Source organism: Peromyscus leucopus, chromosome 3 (genome assembly GCF_004664715.2).
Source record: "Peromyscus leucopus breed LL Stock chromosome 3, UCI_PerLeu_2.1, whole genome shotgun sequence".
In the NCBI taxonomy this organism is placed as follows: domain Eukaryota; kingdom Metazoa; phylum Chordata; class Mammalia; order Rodentia; family Cricetidae; genus Peromyscus; species Peromyscus leucopus.
The window spans coordinates 132,777,214-132,784,758 of NC_051065.1; the positions used below are offsets into that span (position 1 = coordinate 132,777,214).

Sequence of the window (7,545 nt, forward strand, 5' to 3'; positions counted from 1 at the left end):
TGCCACCCACATGAAGGACAGAGATTGTGAGAAAAATCAGAGCTGAGGAAATCCAACATGGAAAATAGGTTTCATTTCTATCATTTACTTAGGGCCAAGCTAAAATGGGTTAGAAGGGGTCAGTGGGTACGAGTGTTCGCTGTGCAAGTATGAGGATCTGAATTTGAATCCCAGGACCCACATGAAAACCTGCACCACCTTTCTGCTGGGTACTGGCTGCTTACTGTCAAAATGGGCAAGTTCATGAAACCCGGGACAGTGGTGCCGGTCCTGGCTGGACGCTACTCCGGACACAAAGCTGTCATGGTGAAGAACACTGATGAATGGCATTTCAGACCGCCCTTACAGACATGCCCTGGTGACGGGAACTGACCGCTATCCCCGAAAAGTGACAGCGGCCATGGGCATGAAGAAAATCGCCAAGAGATCAAAGATCAAGTCCTTTGTGAAAGTTTATAACTACAGTCACCTCCTGCCCACAAGGTACTCTGTGGATAAACCCTTAGACAAAAGTGTTGTCAACAAAGATGTCTTCAGAGACCCAGCCCTGAAACACAAGGCCAGACGGAAGGCCAAGGTCGAGTTTGAGGGACGATACAAGACAGGGAAGAACTGACGGGAGCCATAAGCCTAAATGGCCTTTGGCTCACATGCCGCCATATTTGGGCTTCTCTCCTCTTTTCTTAGATCTAGGCCCTGCTTAAGTCTCCATAGCAACCTCTTCTCACAAATACCAGAACCTCTTCTCAGAAATCAGGTGACCCAGCTGCAGTTAGGCAATTAGGCAGTTAGGCAAGAGTAGATAGATAACCCCCGGAGCAACATTCCCTGCTGGCCGAACAACCCATGACTGAAGTCCACTCCCTGCTTGGACCCCACTTTGCCCCCATCTATATACGCCTAAAGAGGAAAATAAAATTTTGGAGTTTGATCAGACATCCTGTCTTGCTCTCATTCTTTGTATCTCTTGTCCCTCTCATTCGCCAGCCCCCTCCAGGTCCCCCTTGAAGACTCCGCTGGCCGGCCGGGACAAAGAACAAATAGTTTTTCCAGAAGCTTTGCTTTTAGGTATATTTTTATTTCCATCATTTAAAATTAAAAAAAAAACTGCACATTAACTTATAATCCCAGCACTGTGGGGCCTTCTGACCCCCAAGCTATCTCCAAGTTCAGTGAGGAAATGGCATAGAGTTACAGAGTGGGACAGATGTCTGCCTCTGGCTTCCAAGAATGTCAACATGTACACACACACACACACACACACACACACACACACACACACACACACACATTAATAATAATAAATTATGAAATAGTGAGATTTTTGTTTTGGTTTGGTTTGGTTTGGTTTGGGTTTTTTTGGTTTTTCCAAGACAGGGTTTCTCCTTGTAGTTTTGGTCCTGGATCTTGCTCTGTTGACCTTGAACAGAGAGAGATCCGCCTAACTCAGCCTCCCAAGTGCTGGGATTGAAGGCATGTGCCACCACCACCACCACACCACCACCACCAAACCACCACCACCCACCCACCCACCCCACCCACCCCACCCACCCCACCCACCCCGACTGGAATAGTCAGATCTTATCTGAGCCTTGTAACTTTTTGCGTTGTTTGGTTTGAGGCAGCACCTCACTATGTAAACCAGGCTGGCCTATGACTATAGAAACTCATGTCTTTAGCATCCATTTCCCAATTACTGATATTACAGAGACCCAATTTCCTTATTACTAAGAAAACAAGAGACACTCGGGTATAAGACTGAGTGCTGGGTTTGGGGCTGGGAGAGAGGTGAAGTAAGAAACTCCTTCTTTCCAGCTTCAACATAGCTTCCCACTTCCTTATACTGGAGCTGGTAGCACAGTCTCGCCTGATTTTCTCAGCTGTTGGTTTTTCAACTGGGGGGAGCTCTCTAGAGCAAGGGTTCTCAGCCTTGCTAATGCTGCGACCCTTTAGTACAGTTCCTCATGTTGTGGTGACCCCCCCAACCGTAAAATCATATTCACTGCTACTTCATAGCTGTAATTTTGCTACTGTTATGAATCATAGTGTAAATATCTATGATTTCTGATGGCCTTAGGCAACTCCGGGGAAAGGGGGGGTCTCGACCCACAGGTTGAGTATCACTGCTCTAGAGGTCTGCACTGCCATCTGCAGGCGGCCAGATTTGTTGCAGAGAACAGAGCAGGAGCCACAGACACAGCTCCATGGCACTGCCTATTGTTGTGCCCAGATCACGACCCCCAGAGAGACCACCAAGGACGAGCAAGCCGGAATGCAAAAGCAAGGTTTAATCGTGGATATCCAAATGCAATACAAGCCTAGGCAGGGACTTCGTCCAACAGATCCAACGCAGTGGAAGCTGGAGGAAGTGCCCACCTGTCTGCAAGCTCAGTTTCTAAAGGGAAAAATCACAAGGTTACATCATTTAGGGGGTGCTAGTACGGGTACAATTCTGATTGGCTTGTGTCTAGGAATTCCAGAAATCACAATTCAGTTTTCCTTCTAAGGAAGTAGTTGCCCACCACCATTTTTCATTGGCTGCCCCCAAATGGGGGCATCTGGTGATTACACAGTCACTATGGAAACTAGGGTTGGGACATTCTATGGTCAAGCAGTTGCCTAGGGGGCCAGGGAGAGGACATTCCATAGTCCGGCAGCCATTACCTCCTGACTACCTTGTGACTCTGTACTTTTACACTTCCTGGTTTCTGGAATCTGAACTGACTGGTCTCAGTAACTTCTGGCCTGTTCCAGTAACTTATGGCCTGTAGCTAAAAGGAGCAGTCTTAGGCCTTTAGTTTTTGGGGTGAGAGCATTTTGGTCTTATTTTGGTTCCACACCTATCACAGCCTGGAGAACTGTTTGCAGCAGCCTTCGCTAATTCATTCTCTCTCTCTCTCTCTCTCTCTCTCTCTCTCTCTCTCTCTCTCTTTCTCTAAAGATGTAGTTAATTTTATGAGGATGGGTGCTTCATCCTCCTGTGTCTGTGTGTGCAGCATGTGCTGCAGTGGCTGGGAGGCCGGAAGAGGGCATCAGATCCCCTGGCACTGGAATTACAGATGGTTGCGAGCTCCCATGTGGATTCTGGGATTCAAACTCCAGTCCTCCGGAAGAGCAGCCAGAGCCATTAACCACTGAGCCATCTCTCCAGCCCAAAGACAAAATTCTACACTGGTAAGAATTTCGGAAAAGTCAGCGCAAAGCAGGGCTGGTGTCTACTAAGAGCATATTTTAACAGAGATTTAAGCACAAGAGTTAAAGTGGGGTGCCCTGGGAAAGGTAAGACATGCCCATGTGTGGGCACGGCCTTCTCAAGAGTGTCTTTACAACAGCCATATACGATTTGGGTGGCTTCTGGGGTTATAGCTCAAAGGATTACTAAGCCCTCCCCGTTTGGGGGGTAAATGAGGTCATAGCGTAGCTTCTGATGTAGGAAAAGGAAACTCTGGGTCACATAGGTTGCAGAAGAATACTAAGATGTATAAACAAAGTCGATGTCATGTTGGTGAGTTTCCCAGAAGACTGTAGGAACACATCTGGAAATGGGGGAAGGCCATACTTGGGCCTTAGCACGGTCTGTTGCTATTCTAACATTCTGAAGCACCCCTACATAAAAAGATTAGCATCTCTATGTAGACAATCTTCACAGAAGGTTTTGTTAATTATGCTAGAATTTTTTAAATTAGCATACAAGGTATCATCTATCGTTGTGGTATTTTTGAACAAAAAGATGTTTTAGCAGATTCTCTTTCTCCTCATCTCTCCCACCCGCGTGCTCCCATACCCTCTCACAACTCCTCCCCCTTCAGTCTCCTGCCCGCCTTCAGGTCACGTGTGTCCTTTTGCCTCCCCTGCTCCCACTTCTTTCTACTCTCACACATGTGTACATCATAAGCTAAGATCTACAAAGAGCGAGAACATGCAGTTTTCGTCTTTCTGAATTCGGGCCACATTGCTTACACTTTCCATATCCATTCATTTTCCTGCATGTTTCATAATTTCATCTTTCTCTTTTTTTAAAAGATTTATTTATTATGTATACAGTGTTCTGCCTGCATGTATTCCTGCATGCCAGAAGAGGGCACCAGATCTCCTTATAGATGGCTAGGAGCCACCATGTGGATGCTGGGAACTGAACTCAGGAACTCTGGAAGAGCAGCCAGTGCTCTTAACCTCTGAGCCATCTCTCCAGCCCCAATTTCTTCTTTCTTTACAGCTGAATAAAATCCCATTGTGGCCAGGCGTTGGTGGCGCACGCCTTTAATCCCAGCACTCAGGAGGCAGAGCCAGTCAGATTTGTGTGAGTTCGAGGCCAGCCTGGGCTACCAAGTGAGTTCCATGAAAAGTGCAAAGCTACACAGAGAAACCCTGTCTCGAAAAACCAAAAAAAAAAAAAAAAAAAAAAAAAAAGTGCATTAAAATCCCATTGTATATACATTTTCATGACCCTTTCATGAGCTGGCAGATATCTAACTGGTTCCATTTTCTAGCCATTGTGACCAGAGCATCAATGGACATTGATATGCAAGCATCTCTGTAGTCTGGCATGGAGTCCTTTGGGCATATGCCCAGGAGTGGCTATATATACCCAGAAGTGGGTATATATGCCCAGGAGTGGTATATGTGCCCAGGAGTGGTATATATGCCCAGGAGTGGTATATATGCCCTGGAGTAGTATATATGCCCAGGAGTGGTATATATGCCCTGGAGTGGTATCAAAGGTCACAAGGTGGTTCTGGCTTTAATGTTATAGAAACGTCCTCAATGATTTCCATAATGGCTGCACTGGTTTACATTCCCACCAGCATTGAGTAAGGGATTCTCTTTCCCAGCTTTCTCATCAGAATTCTCTAAGCTGATGAGACTCCAAACTGAGCAGGTTCTTCCCATGTCTTCTTAATTTTCTCTGCCTTTGTATTCCACCTCAGACTAACATGGGAAATGGAGGCACCATAGAGATAGCTGGAAGCTGAGGTAACCACAGATGCAGCTGGGACCAACATGGCCAAGCAAGATGGCTGCTAACTGTCCTCTGCTTAATAATAATGACATCTTCACATCATTAGCCCTACAGAAGTATTCCCATCATGAATCTGATATCATTCCACATCACAAATGTGGTGGTATTGTGTTCCCCAAAATATTGTATACCCTAATAAACTTATCTGGGGTCAGAGACAGAACAGCCACTGGATACAGAGGCTAGAAAATGGTGGCGCTCATGACTTTAATCCTAGCCTTCTGGAGACAGAAATCCCTCTGGATCTCTTTCAGTTCCAGGCCACATTGGAAACAGCCAGGCATGGTGACTCATGCCTTTAATCCCAGGGAGTGATGGCAGAAAGCAGAAAGGTATATAAGGCGTGAGGACCAGAAACTAGAAGCATTTAGCTGGTTAAGCTTTCAGGCTTTCGAGCAGCAGTTCAGCTGAGATCCATTCGGATGAGGACTCAGAGGCCTTCAGTCTGAGGAAACAGGATCAGCTGAGGAATTGGCGAGGTGAGGTAGCTGTGGCTTGTTCTGCTTCTCTAATCTTCCATCATTCACCCCAATAACTGGCCTTGGGTTTGTTTTTATTAATAAGACATTTTAAGATTCCTGTTACATCATAAAAACCCCGCAGAAGAGAACAACTCCCTATTCCAGAGAATCCTGACCTGCTCCTAGCACGCCATCTTCTCCCTCACCTCAGCACGGGCACAGTCCCCCCACCACTGCGACTCTCTCGAGTCCACACTTAAGCTCTTCAGTAAAACTCCCCAAATCCTTACTCTGAATCCTTTCTCTGCTGATGACGAGAGCCTGGGAACGCTGGGTTGAGCTGTCAATCCACTCCCCACCTTTCTCTGAGTCCCCAGCTTCACCAGCCAGGCACTAAGTTCATGCTGCTTCCTCCAGCACTAGATTTAGAGACAGAAACACACACCGCCACTTCCCAGTTGTTTGCCATTCACCAACTTGTGTATTCTAAAAAGACACAAAACGTTTTGCTTCCAAACCCTGACCTCTAGTCAGCTCTGTAGTAGTCTCTAAGGTCAGGGAAACCAATGGAACCCTTGCACTGATTGTGGGGCTTGGGGCAAACCCTGTGTGCATGTCTGAAACAAAAACACGGTTTTCAACAGGCCTAGGGAGCCGTGTCATGGCAACATAGAAACACGCAAGAAAATCAATGTTCCCTAGTACATGGTAAGCGCCGCTTCTGAAAGGCCCATTTAGGAAGGGCAGGGCTGAGTACCAAGCCAGAAGTGGGTCTCCCTGCACTGCAGTAGGCCTTGCTGTCTCAGGATGCTTTCGGCTGGATCCTTTGGGTATCAGAAACACTTTAAGGTGTTCCTCACTTACACACAAGTAACCAGATTTGAACTTTAATACACTCCCACCAACACTGAGTGAGCCCAGACCTCACGGAGCCTTCTACTCCTCCAGCTTTCATTCACTTTATTGTCACATGCATCAAGTCTCACACCGATCCACTGGCCATGGGAAGCTGACCATCAGGAATGTTTAATCAGGATCACCAAAGGGCATGCAGATGGTTGCTCAAAATCCATCTCTTGAAAGCCCCTACTGGATGGAGAAAGAACCGCCCAGAACATGAAACTCATAGCATCTAAGAAAAAGATTTAGACGAATTGCCTGTCTATGTTTTCTAAAACAGTAGTCTGCTTCTAGGAGAATAAAAAGAACTTCCGGACCAGCAAACACAGAAGTAGCAAAGGTCTGAGCAATGGTCTGAACCACACAACCAGAAGGGACAACATGGCTAGGACAGCTCTTCACTTCTGCATCCTACTGTATCTGAATGGGGGGAGCTTTGGGGAACATGCAGAGGGGGTTTGTCTACAAGATCAGAATGATAGGGCTCTGCTCACTTAAGCTAAATCACCAATTACTATAGCATTTTTAAAAATTCCTTAAAACTCTGCATTTTGAAAGTGTATGGAAGACTGGTTCTTGTCCATTTACCAGGGAGCCTGGCCTTTAATGAAACAGGCCTCGGGTTTCCACCTTTTCTACGGAGAGCTAACACAGACAAAGAATCAACGGGCACTAGGGTAATTTTCCTTAAGAAAAATTTCAAAAGAAAAAAGCACTCACCCATAAACATCAAGAAAAATTTTTTTGCTTACTATCAAAAGTGTAAGTTCACCCAAAGGTGAAATCAGTTAATTGCCCGTCTTTCTGGGCAATGGAAAGAGTAAGTGCATACATTGCTGGCCTGCTTACAGAACACTGTTTATAAAACATTTAGTGCAGTGCTTTCTTGCCAATTAAGAGTGAGGGTAGGATTTACCCTTCAGTTTTAATATCTTCGCCTGACTCTCATATACTAGGCAATATGAGCCAAAGGGATTAAGGAAACCATTGGCTACACATCTCTGCAAAACTATCTCCCTGGAAATTATCTTCAGAGTAAAAGGAAATGGTATTGGGGCTTGAGTGAGGGATTGGCTGGATTTCCTCTCCATATTATCAGTCCAAGTTGGAACGTGTTTGTATTTGTACTGCCAACATCTGATTATCTGGCCATCGCAGAGATTC

The 7,545-nt window shown here is 46.0% G+C and overlaps 1 pseudogene; it reads left to right on the plus strand.

Moving 5' to 3' along the window:
• The first annotated feature begins 231 nt into the window (after positions 1-231).
• On the plus strand, positions 232-1,068 carry LOC114695069 (annotated as a pseudogene).
• Positions 1,069-7,545: the final 6,477 nt, after the last annotated feature.